The following is a 21,266-nucleotide window of genomic DNA, read 5'->3' on the forward strand; positions in this document are numbered from 1 at the left end:
GGATAAAATTTTAGAATGCGCTTCACATTCGTTTTGCAATCACATTAGCACTGATAAATGGAACCCACGATTCATCAGAATAATTCCCAATTTTCTCATAAGATACTTGTATATCTAACCATTACAAGGATTTGGAACAGAGTGGCAAACTGTCTTGAGTTACTCAGTACTCTGTCATAATTTTGCTTTTGATCCACACATTTTTATAGGTGACATGATGGCCCAATGCTTAGCACTACTGTCTAACAACACCAGGAACATGGGTTTGATTCCATTCACATTTCCTTACTTTTTGCATTCATCAGTGTCAGTAGTGATGCTTCAATGCACACAATAATGTACACAATACTACAGAATAAATAAGGTGCATATGCTGAATCTTAAATAAAATGGATGTGAATCTAGATGCAGCATGTCAAAAGTGCCACTCGATATAAATATTTTCAAATATATATTTTATTTATCAACGTAGAAAGGAAATAATTTAAATATTTTTGCAGAAAGATATACATAAGATAAAGAACTAACACATGCACATTACCCACTTGTTGCCATATTTTCTTCCAAATGAAAAAGATTTTACAAAAAACCAAACATTGAACTGAAGCTGGACATTTAAAAGACAGTAATAAATGATGGACCTAAGCACCTTATAAGTAGTTTAAATAGTGTGGGTTTTTCAATTTTGAACAGTGGTCTCAGAAACATAGGTCTATGATGTAGTTAAAGAGCAGCAGAGTGCTGTACATGTATGAGTACATGACAGCACCTCCATAAGAGATTGTGAATGATACGAGATACTTCCTAACAAATTAGTCATCATACCTACAGATTTGCTTAGCCATCAGAAAAAGGCTTGAGTTGGTTATGCTGGTCATGCAACATTTAAAACAGGTAATATTACTATTGCAAAATACCTAGCACTGCTAATAATTAAGTATATAAATATCAGACCACATTATACTTCTGATGTTTGACAGAAATAGGCTGAGGTAATTCTTGTTAACAAGGTATAAAGCTGGATGAACACAGCAGGCCAAGCAGCATCAGAGGAGCAGGAAGGCTGAAGTTTCGGGCCTAGACCCTTCTTCATTTTCTGAAGAAGGGTCTAGACTCGAAACGTCAGCTTTCCTGCTCCTCTGATGCTGCTTGGCCTGATGTGTTCATCCAGCTTTATACCTTGTTATCTCAGATTCTCCAGCATTTGCAGTTTCTGCTATCTCTGAGGTAATTCTTGAGTTGTTTCATAGTAGGCCACTTTGGGAGGCTTTATTTTCTTATTGTGCGGTAAAGAAGTTCCCAGCTTTCTTCAGCAATGAGTTTAAAATCGGAGTCAGTCGAAGATTTCAGTGGTGGCAGCCAACTTCTTTGATGTCCCAAGTGTCTGTTCCTTTGAAGATAAGAGTGATGCTGTGAGAAACAGGAATTCACTAATTATGCGACTTTGTGACATATTGAAATTTTGTCCAGTATAACTAAATTGGGTTTGGAATGTGAGTATTTAAAGAAAGTCCTCAATGTTACAGACATTCATTTTAATAGGTTACAGAGAAATACACATTTACAGGATTGTGGTCTATCAGATACCAAACACCTAATTGTCTTACAGGGGGACCAGTTTGATGGATTAATGCTGGATCCATTAAGCCTGACTTAAAGTTAATAGCTCACACTGAATGTTAGAATTCTTTTAATGTTTAGTTTGTCTGAGTTTATTCACTTCAAGCATTACTGTGACCAAATTGAATCGACAACAAACTCCCCACTGCTAATACTTCCTATAGTTTGCCTAGAAAGGACCAGTTAGTCTGAGGTGAGAGGTTATCATCAACAACAGGCTTCTGCAGCTCTCCATGAAGGACAGTCCAGCTGTCTCCTGGGCGAATGCAGCTTGTGATCTCAGTGGCTCATGCTGTGACTAAACACACAAGGACTGTTCAGAGTATGAACTGTGTAATATTTAAATAAACACAAGAAAATGATGATGATTACTTTGTTTAAACACACACAGATGCGAGGCTTGCGAATTGAAAGGTTTCTAGGAAATGGGATGGATCCTGTTCAATTTAGCTGCTTATTATGTTTAATTCTTCACCACAGCATTTTCATTTAATAAAGATAGAAAATTTAGCGGAGCCAATCCCTGTTTTTAAGTGGAGTATTGTATGCAATTCTGGGCATAACATTTAGGAAGGATGTGAAAGGATTAGAGAGTCTGAAGAAAAGGTTTATGAGATATGTTCCAGGGTTGAGGGACTTCAGTTAAATCAAAAAAGCACAGAAACTGATCTGTTCTCCTTCAACAAAAAGGAGACTTGATGGAACCTCAAAATTGTGAGGTTTGTGGATAGATTAAATAGGGAGATAATGTTCCCATTTGTGGAATAGTTGAGATGCAGGGATATCAATTTAAGGTGAATGTGAAAGGAAACAAAAATGGCACGAGGAAACTTTACACAGCACATGGGTAGAATCGGGAGTGCACAGTCTAGAGTACCGTGGAGGCAGATTCAGCCATGGCTTTCAAAAGATAGCTGAATAAATATTGAAACAAAAACATTTAAAGTTATGGGGCAAAAGCCATTGAGCGGATTATAATTTCAGGATCAGTGTTGTGATTTGTATTTGTTGGTTATTTGTAATATATAAATGATTTGGAGGAAAATGTAACGGTTTGATTAGTAACTTCGCACATGACACAAAGGTTGGTGGAATTACTGAAAGTAATGAGGACGTTAGAGAATACAGCATATATAGATCGGTTGGTGACTTGGGCAGAGGGATGGCTGATGGAGTTTAATCTGGAAAAATGTGAGGTAATGCATTTTGGAAGGTTTAATCTGGATGGAAAATATGCAGTAAATGACAGAGTCCTTAAGGGTACCTATAGGCAGAAGGATCTGGGTTTACAGGCACACAGATCACTGAAAGTGGCAATGCAGGTGAAGAAGGTAGTCAACAAGGCATATTGCATGTTTACTCTCATTGGCTGGGGCATTGAGTTTAAAAATTGGCAGGTAATGTTGCAGCTTTGTTGAACCTTAGTTAGGCCTCATTTGGAATAGCATGTTCAATTCTGGTCACCACACTACCAGAAGGATGTGGTGACTTTGGAAAGGGCACAGAAAAGATTTACCAGGATGTTGCCTGGTATGGAGGGCACTAGCTATGAGGAGAGGTCAAAGAAACTTGGTTTGTTCTCACTGGAGATTGAGGGGCGACCTGATAGAGGTCCACAAGATTATGAAGGGCATGGACAGAATAGACAGCCAGAAGCTTTTCCCGAGGGTGGAACAGTCAGTTACTGGGGGGGCATTAAGGTGTGATGGATAAGGTTTAAAGGTGATGGATGAGGCAAGTTTTTTACACAGAGGGTGGTGGGTGCCCGAAACTCGCTGCTAGGGGACGTAGTGAATGCAGATACGATAGCAACATTTAAAGGGCATCTTGACAAATAAACGAATACGGTGGGAATAGAGGGATACGGTTCCTGGAAGAGTAGATTGTTTTAGTTGTGACAGGCAATATGTTGGTGCAGGTTTGGAGGTCCAAAGGGCCTGTTCCTGTTCTGTAATTTTTTTTGTTCTGATATGATTCGTTTCTTTGATTCATTTCTCTTTAGTTATGGTACACAGGCAGAACAATTACCAATTGAATTCACTCAATCAAGCTTTAAATTTGTTATTATGTATGAACTTCCATTGAGAATATCAGGTAAACATAATGCTCCTGAAACAGAGATTCATACAAGACTTAACATTTAGACTTTAAGTGTAGTGCTGAGAGAAATACTGGTTCCTGTAATTGACAACAACTGTTAAGTTTAACATTTTTCAACTATATCTTTTAAGAGTTGGGGATGTGGTTCTTCGAAACAACTGAAGGGTCTAGGCCCGAAACATCAGCTTTTGTGCTCCTGAGATGCTGCTTGGCCTGCTGTGTTCATCCAGCTCCACACTTTGTTATCTTGGATTCTCCAGCATCTGCAGTTCCCATTATCTCTGCCATCAGTTAAGTTGCAATATATTATTTTTTCCATATTCCGTTGGTTGATCTGGTGGTTGCAGTCTTGTACTTTGGCAATACCTTTAATAGTGGAAAGACAATGCTTTTAGGGCCTAAAATACCCTATTCAAGCTAATCTCCAGTCACCTATTGTCCAATCTGGAGTTTGTACTGCCTTCCTGTGAGGGCATTCTACACTTAGTAAAGTCGAGGAACATTTGACATATATGATGTTTTAGGACACTAAATGCACGCAAGGAAACTGCTGAACTAAAACCAATTGAAACTGGATCAGATCACTGGTAAGATTCCCACTAATTGTTTAACTATGGCCACTCTACTCACAGCAACATGGACTGACAGCTCTGGCCCTCTCATTGGTGAGCCAGGCTGTTGGGTCAATCATTAATATAGCTTGAGGCAGGCATTAAATTATGACCATAAGTAACAATCAGTGATGCCACCTCAGAGCCATGTAAACCCCTGAAGTAACGAAACCACCTCCCTTCTATAAGTAGAACATATCAATGTAAACGTGATAATGGGAACTGCAGATGCTGGAGAATCCAAGATAACAAAGTGTGGAGCTGGATGAACACAGCAGGCCAAGTAGCATCTTAGGAGCACAAAAGCTGACTTTTCGGGCCTAGACCCTTCATCAGAAAAGGGGGATGGGGAGAGGGAACTGGAATAAATAGGGAGAGAGGGGGAGGCGGACCGAAGATGGAGAGAAAACAAGATAGGTGGAGAGAGTATAGGTGGGGAGGTAGGGAGAGGATAGGTCAGTCCAGGGACGACGGACAGGTCAAGGAGGCGGGATAAAGTGGTAGGTGGGAAATGGAGGTGCGGCTTGAGGTGGGAGGAAGGGATGGGTGAGAGGAAGAACAGGTTAGGCAGGCAGAGACAGGCTGGGCTGGTTTTGGGATGCAGTGGGTGGAGGGGAAGAGCTGGGCTGGTTTTGTGATGCAGTGGGGGGAGGGGAAGAACTGGCTGGTTTTGGGATGCAGTAGGGGAAGGGGAGATTTTGAAGCTGGTGAAGTCCATATTGATACCATTGGGCTGCAGGGTTCCCAAACGGAATATGAGTTGCTGTTTTTGCAACCTTCTCATCCTCTGACATTTCTGCCATCTACAATCCGACCCCACCAACCAAGCTATTTTTCCATCCCCACCCTTGTCTGCTTTCCGGAGAGGCCACTCTCTCCACGACTCTCTTGTCCGCTCCACACTCCCCTCCAACCCCACCACACCTGGCACCTTCCCCTGCAACTGCACAGGAATTGCTACACTTGCCCCCATACCTCCTCCCTCACCCCCATCGCAGGCCCCAAGATGCCCTTCCATATCAAGCAGATGTTCACCTGCACATCTGCCAATGTGGTATATTGTATCCATTGTACTCCGTGTGGCTTCCTCTACATTGGGGCCCGCTTTGCAGAACACCTCCGCTCGATTCGCAACAAACAACTGCACCTCCCAGTCACGAACCATTTCCACTCCTCCTCCCATTCCTCAGACGACATGTCCATCATGGGTCTTCTGCAGTGCCACAATGATGCCACCCAAAGGTTGCAGGAACAGCAACTCATATTCCGCTTGGGAACCCTGCAGCCCAATGGTATCAATGTGGACTTCACCAGCTTCAAAATCTCCCCTTCCCCCACTGCACCCCAAAACCAGCCCAGTTCTTCCTCTCCCCCCACTGCATCACAAAACCAGCCCAGCCTGTCTCTGCTTCCCTAGCCTGTTCTTCCTCTCACCCATCCCTTCCTCCCACCTCAAGCCGCACCTCCATTTCCTACCTACCACCTTATCCCACCTCCTTGACCTGTCCGTCTTCCCTGGACTGACCTATTCCCTCCCTACCTCCCCACCTATACTCTCCTCTCTACCTATCTTGTTTTCTCTCCATCTTCGGTCCGCCTCCCCCTCTCTCCCTATTTATTCCAGTTCCCTCTCTCCATCCCCCTCTCTGATGAAGGGTCTAGGCCCGAAACGTCAGCTTTGGTGCTCCTGAGATGCTGCTTGGCCTGCAGTGTTCATCCAGCTCCACACTTTGTTATATCAATGTAAATGGTTAATTATAGTCCAATTTCTATCTGCTTATAGTATGGGCGAGCAAGATGCTCAATTGAACAGTAGTCCCACAGCTGTTTCCCTACATGTAATCCAAATATTGCAGATGGTGAGTGTGTGATGCACAATATGCAATATAATATCATCTCATTGAAGTATTTTCCAATAGCTGTCACTGCAAGTTTCAAAATTCTGTTTTCAGCACAGTGCAAGGAACAGTCTTGCTGCTACACAGAACCGAATCCGTTGTCATCTGCAAGGCTTATTCATCACCTAATGTTTAATTTACGCTTGTGGATGAAGGGCTTTAGTAAAGGGTCATGCACACATCATGATGGTATTTGCTGAGAGATTGCTTACAGCTACAGCCTTTATTCTCAGCACAGCCTCACGCTTTTTGCCATTACGGTATTTTGTATACTCACATTAGATCTCTCAAATGACAAAAAAATGCCTTTCAATGCATTTCTGTAAAATTCGAATCACGGTTGAGAACTTGTGCAGCAATGCAACCCTTAAGCGAATTATTTTGACATCCGTAGTAGGGAAGATGCTTGAATTGATTGTAATGGACAGAGCAACAGGGGACTTAGAACATAACTGGATAAAAGCAGAATAGGAGTGGCAAAGATAGTGCGTGAGAATGTGAAAAAAAATACAACAGGCAAAGGACTTTGCCCCCAGCCTTAGAGATCCCCCACAAGGAGGAGTGGTGATACAGAGGGAAGAAGAAGAAGGAACTGGCAATTTCACAGCAGGAGAAAATAGAAGACCACTCTCTAGTGGGCCTGCTGAGAAAACGTTGCTTAGGGAAATGCCAAAAGAAGAAAAGCCAGTCTGCTGGACAATGTAGCAGACACAGATATCCGCAAATTGACTAGTGCAAGAAATAGTGAAGATTGCATCTCTCAAAGGAGATCATCATTGACTGATGCGACATATTGCAGTCTGAGCTGAAACCTGTGGAGTTTTGAGGACACCCCATGTTCATGATCCTGAAGACACTTAGGCTCTGAACTCTTTTACCACTGGCTCTTTTCAGAGATCTCATAGCAATCTGCCTGAGCAATGAAGACATCACTGATCTGACGAGGACAACGTGGAGAAAACTGCTGACTGGATGGCAGAGGTTTAAGAACTGCTTGTACCTCAATGTGAAATTATTTGAGAGATCTGGACAATCACATGCATTCCTGTTTGGATTCATTTTCAATTTGATGGTAATAAACTTTGACTGTGGCAGCCCTCTCATGGAGTGAGGGTGCTTTTACTATCAGATAAAGCAACAAGAACAAAATGGATGGTGAGTACAGGAAATGTGAGATTTATTGAATAGCATTACTATGATTTCCTGAAGGGCCTCAGTATGGTAACAGGGTCTTGCATAACTCCTGAGCCTTCCTCAGTTGTCGCAACTACTAAATTGACTTACAGCTGGGAACTATTGAAGGGAGGTTGCCCACATTTGGAGTTGCGTGACAGATGTAGAAGGTAGCTACTCCTAGCGCCTGATAAAACACATTTCTACTACCCTGCCAAGCACAGCCTGATGAGGGCCTACTGGAGAAGCAAGGGCCTTTATCCTGTTTCACTGTTTATTGTTACATAGAGCTCATAGACGTGTTGTTTGTGTGAATGAATGCCTTCAGCATCCACTAACTGATCATTAGGAGCTGGCTAACCATGAGTGTTGTCAAAGTGTCTTCAGAGGAAGCCGTACGTGCAATTATCTGAGATCTAGCAGCGATTGTGGACTGAAATAAATATATGATCATATGAGGGATAGTAGGAACTGCAGATGCTGGAGAATCTGAGATAACAAAGTGTGGAGCTTGATGGACACAGCAGGCCAAGCAGCATCAGCGGAGCAGAAAGGCTGATGTTTCAGGCCTGAAACATTAACCTTCCTGCTCCTCAGATGCTGCTTGGCCTGCTGTGTTCATCCAGCTCCACACCTTGTTATCTCTTACCCTATGTATGAACAAATTAAATAGGAGCAGAAGAATATCATGAAGCCTCTGAAGCCTGCTCTGCCTTGCTTTAAGATTTTTCGGAGGATTTCTGCAGGTTCCCATAATTTTTCTCGAAGTTTCTTCCCAAAGTTTCCTCACTAACTACTGACCACGTCCCTGTGATGTCCCTCACATCGCATTCTCTTGCCATGTTATGGCGTGACATTCACAAAGAGGTTCAGGACTCATGCAAATATCTGCTCACACCTGACCACGCACTTTCATGCCTGAGCTGACATGCACAGTCCCGATGTTTGCCCTGACAAGGTAGACAGGAGGAAACTGGTGACCCTCCTTAATGACAGTGGGTTGGAGGTGCTGCTGGATGGGTATAAATGCAGGATACCCTCTTCCTCCAGGACCAGCTGTGGAGGCCATGCCATCTGGCCATGCCAGCCTATTTGAGGTTGCCACCTGGAAGAATGTGCAGCACTGAGTCAGAAGAACGTTAATGACCCTCAATATTCCAGCAGTTTAAGTATCATCATCTTCTGTGTGACACCTCACACTCATTCTTCTTCTGCTTCTGCATCCACACAAGATGAATATGAATGTAATAAACTTTGACTGTGGCAGCCCTCTCATGGAGTGAGGGTGCTTTTACTATCAGATAAAGCAACAAGAACTGAATGGATGGTGAGTACAGGAAATGTGAGATTTATTGAATAGCATTACTATGATTTCCTGAAGGGCCTCAGTATGGTAACAGGGTCTTGCATAACTTCCGAGCCTTCCTCAGTTGTCGCAACTAGTAAATTGACTTACAGCTGGGAACTATTGAAGGGAGGTTGCCAAAAACATCCCAAAACATCTTTGTCACTCACAATGCTGGTCCAGAACGTGTTCACCCACACACCAAAAATACTGCATGCACTCAGTGCTAACCTACTCACTCACATGGGGAATCTGCCCACCTGTGCCAAGAGCAATAGCTTTGTCACCTCCCATGGGCATCATGCCAGCCTAGGATTTGAGGTGTACTTTGGCACCTTGCTGATTGATTTGGAGGTTGTTTACGATGCATAGGTTTGCATTGAAGCTAAAATGGAGAAGGCTGCTCTCAGGGCCAGGCACCCAGCTCATTGATTTGACTAGGCTGCATCTTAGGCCTACTTGCTTGACCTCTTGACACTTGTTCACTTTAGTGCCTACCTGCTTGCCATGTCATGTCATACCATAGTGTGTTGGTGCTTCAGCTAAAGCCAAAAGCTCTCAGTTCTGTCATATTGAGATTGTCTTTAGCACCAATGTATAAACAGGTTGCTTGTCATTGATTATCTGCCTGGGGCAAGGGAGGCAAGAGTCTTCCAGACTCAAAATGTCAGCTTACCTTCTCTCCAGGGATGCTGCCTAACCTGCTGAGATCTCCAGCGTTTGTTGTTTTCAGCGCAGATTCCAGCATCTGCAGTAATATTCTCCCACTTTTGCAAGGCACCAATCAGACTTTGAATACCATGAATAGTTTTGGTTCCCTTATATAAATAAAGATATATAATGGCATTGGTGGCAGTCCAGAGAAACACTTTATTCCAGAAATGGAGGGATTCAGTAGGTTAGATGTGCCATCGACTGTACTCACATGGCACTGAGAGGGCAGTATCGCAACAATACTGTGTGATTCATTACCGAGAAAGGGTTCCATTCCATTCATGTTCAGGTGATCCGTGATCACCATTCCCATCTCCTGGAGGTGTGTGCCCACTATCCTGGCAGCTGCCACCACTCCTACATCTTAGCTATGCCTCTCTTGATTTTATAAAGCTCTATAAGGTCACCCCTCAGCCTCCTATGCTCCAGGGGAAAGAAGTCCCAGCCTATCTTTTGTGGTCTTATGTTCCCATGAAAGTTGATATTGCTCCAAGGCAGGATGGTACAGGAACATAGGAACGAGAGTAGGCCATTAGCCAATAACAATTAACCAATTTACCAATAACTCTACATGTCATTGGTAATCAGAAATCTATCAATCTCTCAAGCCTACTCAAACACTGAATTCCCACTGTGGTAGAGAATTCCAAAGGTTCATAACCCTCTGAGTAAAAAATAAATCCTCGTCTTAGATTCCTCATATTTTTAAGTTGTGCCCCAGTTTTATACTTCCCAACCAGGCGAACATCTATCCTGTCTATCCCTTGGCATATTTTGAATTTTTCAATGGTTCACCTCTCATTCTTCAAAACTGCAGAGAACACAGGCCCAGTTCACCTAATCTCTCTTCATAAGGCAGTCCCACCATTCCAGGAACAAGTTTGGTGAACCACCATTGCACACACCAAATGGCTACAATATCAAATTCAAGATTCTCAGCAAGAAAGGACAAACTTCTTGACTCAGAGTATTGCTCGGATTTGGAATGTGCTGCTTGGGCGAGTGGTAGAGGTGGATTCCATAGGCAGTTTCAAAAGATAGCAGGCTACATGTTTGAAAGTGATTAACTTATGGGGCTATGGAGATAAGGCTGAAGAATGAGATCAGCTGAGTAGCTCTTTTGGAAGCTGGTGCAAACATGATGGGCCAAATGACTTCCTTCTGTCCTGTAAAATTCAATAATTCTGTTGTCTTTCCTGAGATAAGGTGACCAAAACTACACACAGGACTCCCAGTATAATAAAATGTGAGGCTGGATGAACACAGCAGGCCAAGCAGCATCTCAGGAGCACAAAAGCTGATGTTTCGGGCCTAGACCCTTCATCAGAGAGGGGGATGGGGGGAGGGAACTGGAATAAATAGGGAGAGAGGGGGAGGCGGACCGAAGATGGAGAGTAAAGAAGATAGGTGGAGAGGGTGTAGGTGGGGAGGTAGGGAGGGGATAGGTCAGTCCAGGGAAGACGGACAGGTCAAGGAGGTGGGATGAGGTTAGTAGGTAGCTGGGGGTGCGGCTTGGGGTGGGAGGAAGGGATGGGTGAGAGGAAGAACCGGTTAGGGAGGCAGAGACAGGTTGGACTGGTTTTGGGATGCAGTGGGTGGGGGGGAAGAGCTGGGCTGGTTGTGTGGTGCAGTGGGGGGAGGGGATGAACTGGGCTGGTTTAGGGATGCAGTGGGGGAAGGGGAGATTTTGAAACTGGTGAAGTCCACATTGATACCATATGGCTGCAGGGTTCCCAGGCGGAATATGAGTTGCTGTTCCTGCAACCTTCGGGTGGCATCATTGTGGCAGTGCAGGAGGCCCATGATGGACATGTCATCTAGAGAATGGGAGGGGGAGTGGAAATGGTTTGCGACTGGGAGGTGCAGTTGTTTGTTGCGAACTGAGCGGAGGTGTTCTGCAAAGCGGTCCCCAAGCCTCCGCAGGACTCCCAGTGCTGTCTAACAAAGCTCCTATATAATTAAATAAACTATACTATATTAAAATTCTAAAGCAATGTAGTTTAACATTCCATTAGCCTTCCAAAGCTTATTACATCTGCATGTTAGCAGTCAGTAACTATCAACAAGGACACCTAGGTCCCTAGGTGTACTTTCTAACCTATCATCATTTAAGAAATGCTTTGCTTATCTATTTCTCCCACCAAAGTGGATAACCTCATATTTTTCCACATTATGCATCATTTGCCAGTGTTAAAGCTATTCAAATCCTTCTGCGATAACAAGGTGTAGAGCTGAATGAACACAACAGGCCAAGCAGCACCAGAGGAGCAGGAAGGCTGACATTTTGGGCTGGACCCTTCTTCAGAAAATCCTTCTGAAGCTGCTTTACATCTTCCTTATAACACACACGTTCCCACTTAATTTTGCTTAATCTGAATATTTGAAAGTATTGCATTTAGTCCCTAGTTCCAAATCACTGATATGTGTTGTGACCAGCTGGGGCCTAAGTACTTACAGTATGCCAATGTGAGAAAGACCTGTTTATTCTTACTCTGTTTCCTGTCTGTAATCCACATTACCACCTATCCCATCTGGTTTAATTTTGCAAATCAGCCTCCTATGGGGACTTTATCAAACAATACTTGTGTAATGGCCCAGTTCAGTTTCTGGGCAACAGTAACTCCCAGCATGCTGATTGCAGGGAGTTCAGTGACACTAAAGCCATTGTCAAGAAGCAGTAGAGATGGACATTGCATCAGCCAAGACACAAAGCTTTCCAGGTCTTTCTTTTTCTGTGCATGTGTCTGAGCAGTTGGTAAATGTTGCTAAACCATTGTGCAATTATCAGTGAACATTCCCATTTTTCACCTTACGATGGAGCAAAGTCATTGTGAAAGCAGCTAAAAATGGTTGCATCTAAGGCTATAAGAAACTCCCACAGAGAAACAGAAGTTGCTGGACAACCTCAGCAGGTCTGGCAGCATCTGTAAAGAAAAATCAGAGTTAACATCTTGAGTCACTGGACCAGACTTGCCAAGCTTGTCCAGCAGCTTCTGTTTTTGTTGCTGATTCACAACATCTGCAGTTCTTTCAGTTTTTGTTTAGCATTTTCCACACAGAAATGGCCCAGGGCTGATATGATTCACTTGCAACACCTTCAAACATCTTCCTTCACACAGTTTCAATGAGTTTAGAGCTTTCCCACTGAATCTCTTTGACGTATTTCATCAAAAACTGTGTTGATATCTCAGGCAGTTACTCCTAGATCACCTCTGGAGTTCAGCTTTTTGTCTAAGTTTGTAACAAAGCTGTCAGGATCAGGAGCAGAATGAGCCTGAAGGAACTTAAATTAAGGATCAGTGAACAGTTGGAGAGAAAGAGTAGGAACTGCAGATGCTGAGATAACAAGGTGTAGAGCTGGATGAACACAGCAGGCCAAGCAGCCTCGGAGGAGCAGGAAAGCTGATGCTTCGGGCCTAAGCCATTCTTCAGAAAATCTTCAGAGATTGTAGGAACTACAGATGCTGGAGAATCTGAGACAACAAGGTGCAGAGCTGGATGAACACAACAGGCCAAGCAGCATCAGTGGAGCAGGAAGGATGAAACTTCAGGCTTAGATCCTTCTTCAAATATTGTTGGATATGTGTCTTTGATTGCACTGTTGATTACATCCACCATTGCTGTTAACATGTCCCCAGTTTGCATCACAGCCCCATCGGTGGCAGAGATAGTGGGAACTACCGATACTGGAATCTGAGATAACAAGGTGTTCTGAAGAAGGGTCTAAGCTCGAAACGTCAGCTTTCCTGCTCCTTTGTTTCTGCGTGGTCCACTGTGTTCATCCAGCTCCACACCCGGTTGGTGGCAGTACTTCAGTTGTGGACATCCCAAGGTCTGTCTTTCTGTCCTCCTTTAATATGATCCTTAATCCCTCAGCTATCTCCATTTGTTTGGTGACCTATGTTGGTATCTCCTTGTGTGGTTCAGGGTCAAATTTTGTTTGAGAATGCTTTTCTAAAGTACTTTGAGATATTTCATTATGTTAAAAGTGCTCCTGTTCAAATGCAAGCCATTTTTGTTGTATTATTTTATTTTTTGTTGTGTTGAGGGCTGGACAAGAGACTTCTGGAGGTCATAATAATTGCAAACTAGTGGTATAGTTTAAACTTATAATGCTGTGGTCTCTGCATGGAGAGACCATCGCAACTGCTTGAGGTATTCTACACTTATTCACCAGACAATCTCAGTTAATGAGGGAAGATATGCAAAAATGTAAAAAAATGCAATTTTGTCAAGATTCAGAAATGCTATATTTAGCTTTAAATATTCGATTTCTTTGTCAATTCCTGTCAATTTGCATTGTACAAACATTGTACGAGCCAAATGGAACTTTACACACTGTGATGTAAGAAACACTCCAGGGCAAGACTTTGGGTCAACAAAAGGTGAAGTAAGATAACAGACAGGAAATCACTGTGAAAATGCTCAGGCTTGTGGACTGGTTGTGACTGATTCTGAAACAAAAGGACAGACACTGTCCAACTACAGTTCTAAAAGGGGTGCTTAAATTTCTGTGCATTATCGTTGGGAATTAATTCTTTATAACTGCAACAAGAAAAGCAATTAATAGAAGACCCTTAACCAACCAGAAAATGAAAACCCATATAAGAAAAGGTTATAATGAGTGAACAACACACATTAATTACTTTACAGATGCCTTGAATGGTACTTAGCCGGCTTTATTCGATTGTATGCTGCAAAACCTGCTGCAAAAATGAATTGCTCCTTTATGCACTGAAAGAAGTAGTAAGCCTTTTGTTTTACACATTGATTATTTTAAATTAGACAGAAGCCACTTAAGATTAGTCCTTTTTTCTTGACAACACATTGAGATGATTGTAGGAGAAGGAAAAAAATCTTTGATCTCAGTAAGGTGTTAATTTGTAGGATTTCAAGTTGGGCAAGTGGCATCCCATGTATAAACAATCACATTTATCTGCCAGGCTATTACTGACACATTATTATCTTGGCGCTTATTCATTTGCACGAATGTTTGAAGACTGAATTTGTGTGTCAACAAAGGAATTAGATCAGACACCTTGAATCCATGAGGTTTATCTCAGACTGCTGACAAAAACTGTAGGTGACATGAACTGAAAATACTTCAAAGTTCACTAGCCTTAGGTTTTGTACTATCTAAAAAACAAACAACACCTACTGCTCTGCTGGTCACAAACAATAAAAAGCAAAACTATCGATGGAAGATAAAAGCAGCAGACATTTAACACAGAAAAGTCTGACACAGTCCACCTTTCTTTGGCTGGGCTTTAAATCATTTGCTCTTATTTAATGATGAGTAATTCTTAACTTTTATCTTGGTGGGATCTGAATGAAATCCTCCAATTGAAGAAACAGTATATCCCACCAGTGACAAAAGATAGTCAAAAGGAGACTTAAAATCGCAACAGTGCAAAACCTTAACTGTTGCTTTCTTAGTTGAACTGTATGGAAATGTAATGGGTGTGTATTGACATGATTTGTAGTAATTTCAAATCACTAATAGAAACACAAATTAAAAACCAAATCCTAAACTACTTCTTCTCACATTTCTTTAAGAAGAGTTGAATTCTACAATGAGTTTTAATGTATTACATTCAGAAAACATACAGAATGTACAGTTGCATAAGCAATGTTTTTTTTCATCTCCCTTGCACTGTTTACCGTCTTTTTGTGGATTGAATGCAAACATTAGATCAATAGGTAATAAAATGTGAGGCTGGATGAACACAACAGGCCCAGCAGCATCTCAGGAGCACAAAAGCTGACGTTTCGGGCCTAGACCCTTCATCAGACCCTTCATTTTATTATCTTGGATTCTCCAGCATCTGCAGTTCCCATTATCATTAGATCAATAGGGCCAGGAACAGATGTGGGAGCAATTTGAAAATTGCATTCCCAGAAAGTCATTCTGAATTGTAATCCCTCCAAGACAGATTCCAATTTTTGAAGTGAGGGAGGAAGGAGTGAGTTTGAAACCTGTTCACTTCCAAATATGGTTTGCTAAGCTTCTTGTGAAGGGACTGGGAGGGCAAGAATGGAATATCCAATCCAGAAAGTGGGAAGCTGCAAAAGGTCTGGTGAATATTCATTGTTTATCTTGTGGACATAGATGTTTACAGAACAGAAGGATGCCATTTGCCTCATCTGACTACACTAATCCCATTTTCCAAGCTTTTGGAGTTTATAACAATACGGATATCGAAATGCTACTTAAATGTTACTGGAGTTTCTGACTCAATCATTCTTTCAGGTATGATGTGGAGGTGCTGGCGTTGGACTGGAGTGGACAATGTCAGAAGTCACATGACGCCATGTTATGCTCAAACAGGTTTATTTGAAATCACAAGCTTTCAGAACGCTGCTCCTTTAATAGGTGACAGCAACAAAGGACCGATGCTCCAAAAGCTTGTGATTCCAAGTAAACCTTTTGGACTATAACCTGGTGGATAGTGACTTTTGATTCTTTCAGATAGTAAGTTTCTCTAAATGAAAATAATTCTCCTCAACTCCCCTCTTAGCCTTCTATGACAACTGGTAAATCTATGTCCTGTGGTTACAGATCCCAGCTGTAATGGGAAAAGTGCCTTCTCATCTGATATTACTATGTCCCACACAATCTTACACACCTTTCTCAGGCTTTTGGTCAACCTTTGATGGCCTAAGCAAGAAAATGCTGGCCCAGGTAGTATCTCAGTAAATCTCCTTATGCCCTCTGTAATGCAATCATGTCAATTCTTGTAATGTGGTGACCAAAACAACACATAGTACACCAGTTGTTTCTCACCAACATTTATCAGTGCTATAGTATAACCTCCCTGCTCTTGTATTCTATGCCTCGCTTAACATAGGCAAATATCCCACATGCCTTCTGAATGGCACCATCTGCCTGCCCTGTTAATTTCAGATGTTTGTGGATACAAGCTCCTTTTGAATTTCAGTACTTTTTAGCATCCTCCCATAGTGTGATTTCTTGCCTTGTTAGCGCTCCCCAAGTGCATTATCTCACACTTTTCCAGGTTGGACCACTCCAAAGATATCCTCCTGCAGGTTATGGTTGTCCTCTTCACTATTTACTCCTATATCAATTGCCATGCCATCCATGACCTTCTTGATCATATCCCCTACATTTAAGTCCAAATCATTAACGCATACCACAAACACATACCAGAACCAAGTCTTACAGAATCTCACTGGAAATGGACTTCCAGTTATAGAGACAACTCTTTAAAACCATCCATAGCTTCCGGCCTTTCAGTCAATTTTGAATCCAATTAGCCACTTTTCCTTGGATCCATTGGCTCTTACTTTCTTATCCACCATATCTACCATGAGGGAGACTAACGAAGGCCTTGCTAAATTCTTTGTAGAACACATCAATTATATGACCAACAGCAACATTCCTGGCTACCTCCTCAAAGAAATTGATCAGATTTGTTAAACACAAACTTACCTCAACTGTGGCTAGAGACATTTAAAAAATTACAGTCAGGGTTCCTGATCTCCCCTCTATCGCTTTCCTCATCAGCCTCGGATCCATCACATCTGTGCCTACAGATTTATCAACTGCAAAACCTGCTAGTGCTTCTTCTCTGTCTCTGTGTTAATTTCTTCTGATATTTTACAGGCCTTGACTCTGAATTCTATACCTGTGTCATCCTTTACCGTTGCAAAGACTGCCGCAAAGTATTTATTGAGGCCTGTGCCCACAGTTTTTAATTCATTCACGGGAGGACAATGTTGCTGACTAGACCAGAATTTACTGCCTCTCCCTAATTGCCCAGAAGGCAGTTAGAGTTAACCTCATTGTTGTGGGATGGGAGTCACATGCAATCCAGATCAAGTAAGGATGGCAGTTTCCTTCCCTAAAGGACATTAGTGACCAAGATGGGTTTTCCCAGCAATTGGCAACGGTTTCATGGTCATCATTAGTCACTTAATTCCAGATACTTTATTGAATTCAAATTCTACTATGTGCCATGGCAGAATTTGAACCTGGGACTCCAGAGCACTTGCTGAGTTTCTGGATTAATACTCTAGTAATAATACCAGGAGGTAATTGCCTCCCCATCTTCCAGGTTCACATACACTTTATCTATGTGATCCCAATGGGGCCCATTCCTTCCCTAGTTATACATTGCCCTTTATATATTTTTAATTCATTTGGACTTTATCTTATTCTAGGCGCCAATGGCTTTCTCATGCACCTGGTTTGCTTTCTATATTTCCTTTCTAAGTTCCCTTAAGCACTTTATATTCTTTCAGGGAATCTGCTGTATTGAGCTGTCAGTATCTGTCATCAAATTTGATTGGAACACTTGGAGTATCTCCTTTACTCTTCTTTGAAATTATGCCGTGGGATCTTTTACATGTCCCTAAGGAAACAGATGGATTCTCAGTTCACTGAATCATTTACAAGATGGACATGCCAACCGTCCCTCAGTACTGCTGTGGAATGCCATTCTTGGTTTCTGTGCCAAAGTCTTTCAATTGAATTTAGCTTAGAAGCACTTGACTCAAAAACTGTACCAACTGAAGGACAACTTCCACCAAAGATTATGCTCATGGTGAATTAATTTTTGCATTATTACTATGTTAATGGTTAATTAATATGTTTTACAAAGTGTGGAGCTGGAGGAACACTGCAGGCCAGGCAGTGTCAGAGGAACAGGCAATACACTTGGGGTCAGGACTATTCTTCATTTCTGGAAATGAAGACCCAACCCAAAACCCTTCTGTGTTCCTCCACATCCACACTTTGTTATCTCTGACTCCAGCATCTGCAATTCTTGCTATCTCTTAATATATTTTACATCGTCTATTCTACTGCCATTGTGCAGTTGTCATCTTCAAGCTAAATGTGTTTTTAAAAATAATTTGACTTTATTCATAGTCAATATATTTGTACAACATTATCATGTTGGTGCTGAATAAATTACTGTGTTCATGCTCACTGATGGCTGTAGTTTCTGTTTTATTCACGGATAATGAATATGGTTCATTACATATAGCATCAATATACCAACAATTTAACTTAAGTCATAGTTAATGGTTTACCATATTCACCACAGATTAATTTCTGCCCCTTTTATTTACTCATGCTCAAGAAGTTCCTATCATTTGTCAATATTCATGTAAAGGAATTTCTACACTTTACCTAAATAGTTAGTTCACTTTTAGTTTTATCATTCCTGCAGCCAATGAATTTTTACTATTTTGCAATATTTAAAGGCAAGAAATTTTAGGAAGTTTAGTCTGTTCATCATGATACTAATCAAAGATATTTTCTTGTTTCGCAATATTCTTGATCAAGGAATTTCAGTGGTTTGAGTTCATGTTGGTATATTTCTTCAGTCAGATAAGCAGAAGAATCCATAAGCAAATACCTTATTGAAGCCTGTGTACCAGTGCTCTTGAACTGTGTTTCCCCAGTATATTTTTCCTTCACCCATAACACCAAGCTTTTTCTTGCTTGTCTGTGTCCATATGTGTGTGTAAGGGTTTTAGAAGAGTTACAGTTTCAAAAAATAGAGTTATATGTTGATAATTGATAACTTGTTTGCCTATTTCTACGTGTTACTTGTTCATAATAAACATTAGCTCATGTTGTCTTGATTGCTGTTTTCTGTTAATCTGATTCCATCTGACAGGTAAATGGGGGACTTTACAAACATTGATTAAATAATTAACTTTTGTGACAACATCAGAAATAGTGCGGGTTGAGTATCAGAGCACTTTCCCAAGTTGTTCTTGAAGCATGCCACTATGTTTCCTGCAAGTACCTGAAGCATGGTTAAAGAGTGCTATCTAACATCACACATCCCAGCCAACTTGCTGGGAGGTCTTCTGTCTCAGTAAGTAATGCCCAAGTTTCTGAGATAGAAGTGTTGAGTTCAAGTTCCATTGTAAGACTGGTTGATAATGAAAAGACATCTAAGCTTTATTGTCATATGTACTCAAGTACAGGGGTACAGGAGTACATTGAAGAATGTATAATGTCTATGTTAGGTACAAAATCTTAGGTACAAAGTAAGCTAAAAATTCAACACCACAGTTTTTCTTAGTACAAAATATAAAAATAAAGAGATAAACTTAAATGTTAAACATTACAATCCTTCCTTAAGCCATGGATCTGCAGATGGTCTACGCTGGGCTTTCCTGAAGAGAGTTTGCCCTCCCTTGCACTTGGCACATTTTCACACTAACTGGGCTAAGTCCTGCCCAGGTTCGCCAGCCACTTTGCTGCCGACTGCCATTCACGACATAGTTATTGCAAATTGCTACTTCTTCAAACACTTGCCCAGCATTCCCCAAGGAGAAATACACATCCACGAAAGTACAAAACAAATAATCTGGCTGATCTGATGCCAAGATTCAAAATTTAGAAAAGGAGAGGGTCCTGACCTGAAACATCAAATCTCCTGCTAATCTGATGCTCCCTGACCTGATGTATGCCTCCAGCTCCATACTGTGTTTGACTCTGACTCCAACATCTGCAATTCTTGCTATCTTTGTGTGACGAGGTCTGTGTTTTTCTCTCAGGAAACGAGTAGTATAAAACAATAAGAAAAGTCCTGTTGTAGTATTATTTAAAGCGCCAAGCACCCTAGATTGCATGTAAGTAAAAGCTTTGGCACTGCAAATATAGAAAAGTGTCTGTAAGTATTCTAAAATGTTTTGGAAATGTTCTTGTTAAGTCATGGCCTTTACAACAGTGTGTCAGAGAACTGCACAGGAGATGGTTGTTTTAAGATGGTTTCTTCTGCTCTATGGAAAGGCTCAAGCCAAGCCTCAAGGCTTCTTTAAACAATATTTAAGATCAATATATACATGTTTTGTTTTATTTTTATTGCAAAAATATACTTTATTCATAAAATATCTTTATCTACATTCAGAGGAACTAAAGCAGTTTTGAACGGTCTTTGCGAATCAAGTAAAATGAACATTGGATGTTGACATTCTCCGCACTTGCAAAAACCCAAGGCAATTCTTACTTATGCAGGAGAATATTTACATAGATTGAGGCAATGAGAGGGTCTGATAACTGAACAGATCTCATAAAACATCAACAGAAAGGTTGTGATCTTTCTGTAAATACATGATGATATGGCTACAGAGGACTGAATCCTTTGCAAAAGTATTTGTCTGCTAGCTTGCCCTTTGGTAAGATGGCAAATGCACTACAGTTTCAGTCTGGCATATTTGTAGTCCTCTCATGCCTGGTGATATATTACAGTTTAATCCCAATTCTATGCTAGCCCCCAAGCTTAGTGTAGCGCCATTATGACAGTGTGAATGACAGAGCCTCTTTGTCAGTGCCGTGCTCTTTCTCTCTTCCTTGTTCTCCAGCAGTTGTGCAATGCTACATTTCTTGAGTGTTGAAAGCAAGAAATCAGAAGGGAAGCTGTGAGGGAAGAGGACAGAACTAAAAAGCTCCGACATCATCCCATCAGCTACTTACTCATCATACTAGAAAGCAAAATAAGGTTAACCGGGAATTCAGAAGGAATCAACTTCAATGTTCCCAGAGATGTCGGTGCAGTGAGTCTCATTGCAGTTGGCCCAATGTTGTGGGGTCTTCTCCTCTGAAAGATGTAAGCGATATAGGCATTCTTGTCCTCAGTGACTTTGCTTTGACCTTATATTCTGTGTACCACTTTTTTTCATTGAATAAAGAGTAGAATATCAACGGCTGTCTTGCATGATCAAATGATGAGAGGTATGGGAAGAACTGGCAGAGAAATGCAAGACTATCATTGGTAGGTATGTAAAGATGAGGTGGACCTTCTGTTTGTAACGTACGAACCT

The sequence above is a fragment of the Stegostoma tigrinum genome, chromosome 20 (assembly GCF_030684315.1).
Source record: "Stegostoma tigrinum isolate sSteTig4 chromosome 20, sSteTig4.hap1, whole genome shotgun sequence".
In the NCBI taxonomy this organism is placed as follows: Eukaryota; Metazoa; Chordata; class Chondrichthyes; order Orectolobiformes; family Stegostomatidae; genus Stegostoma; species Stegostoma tigrinum.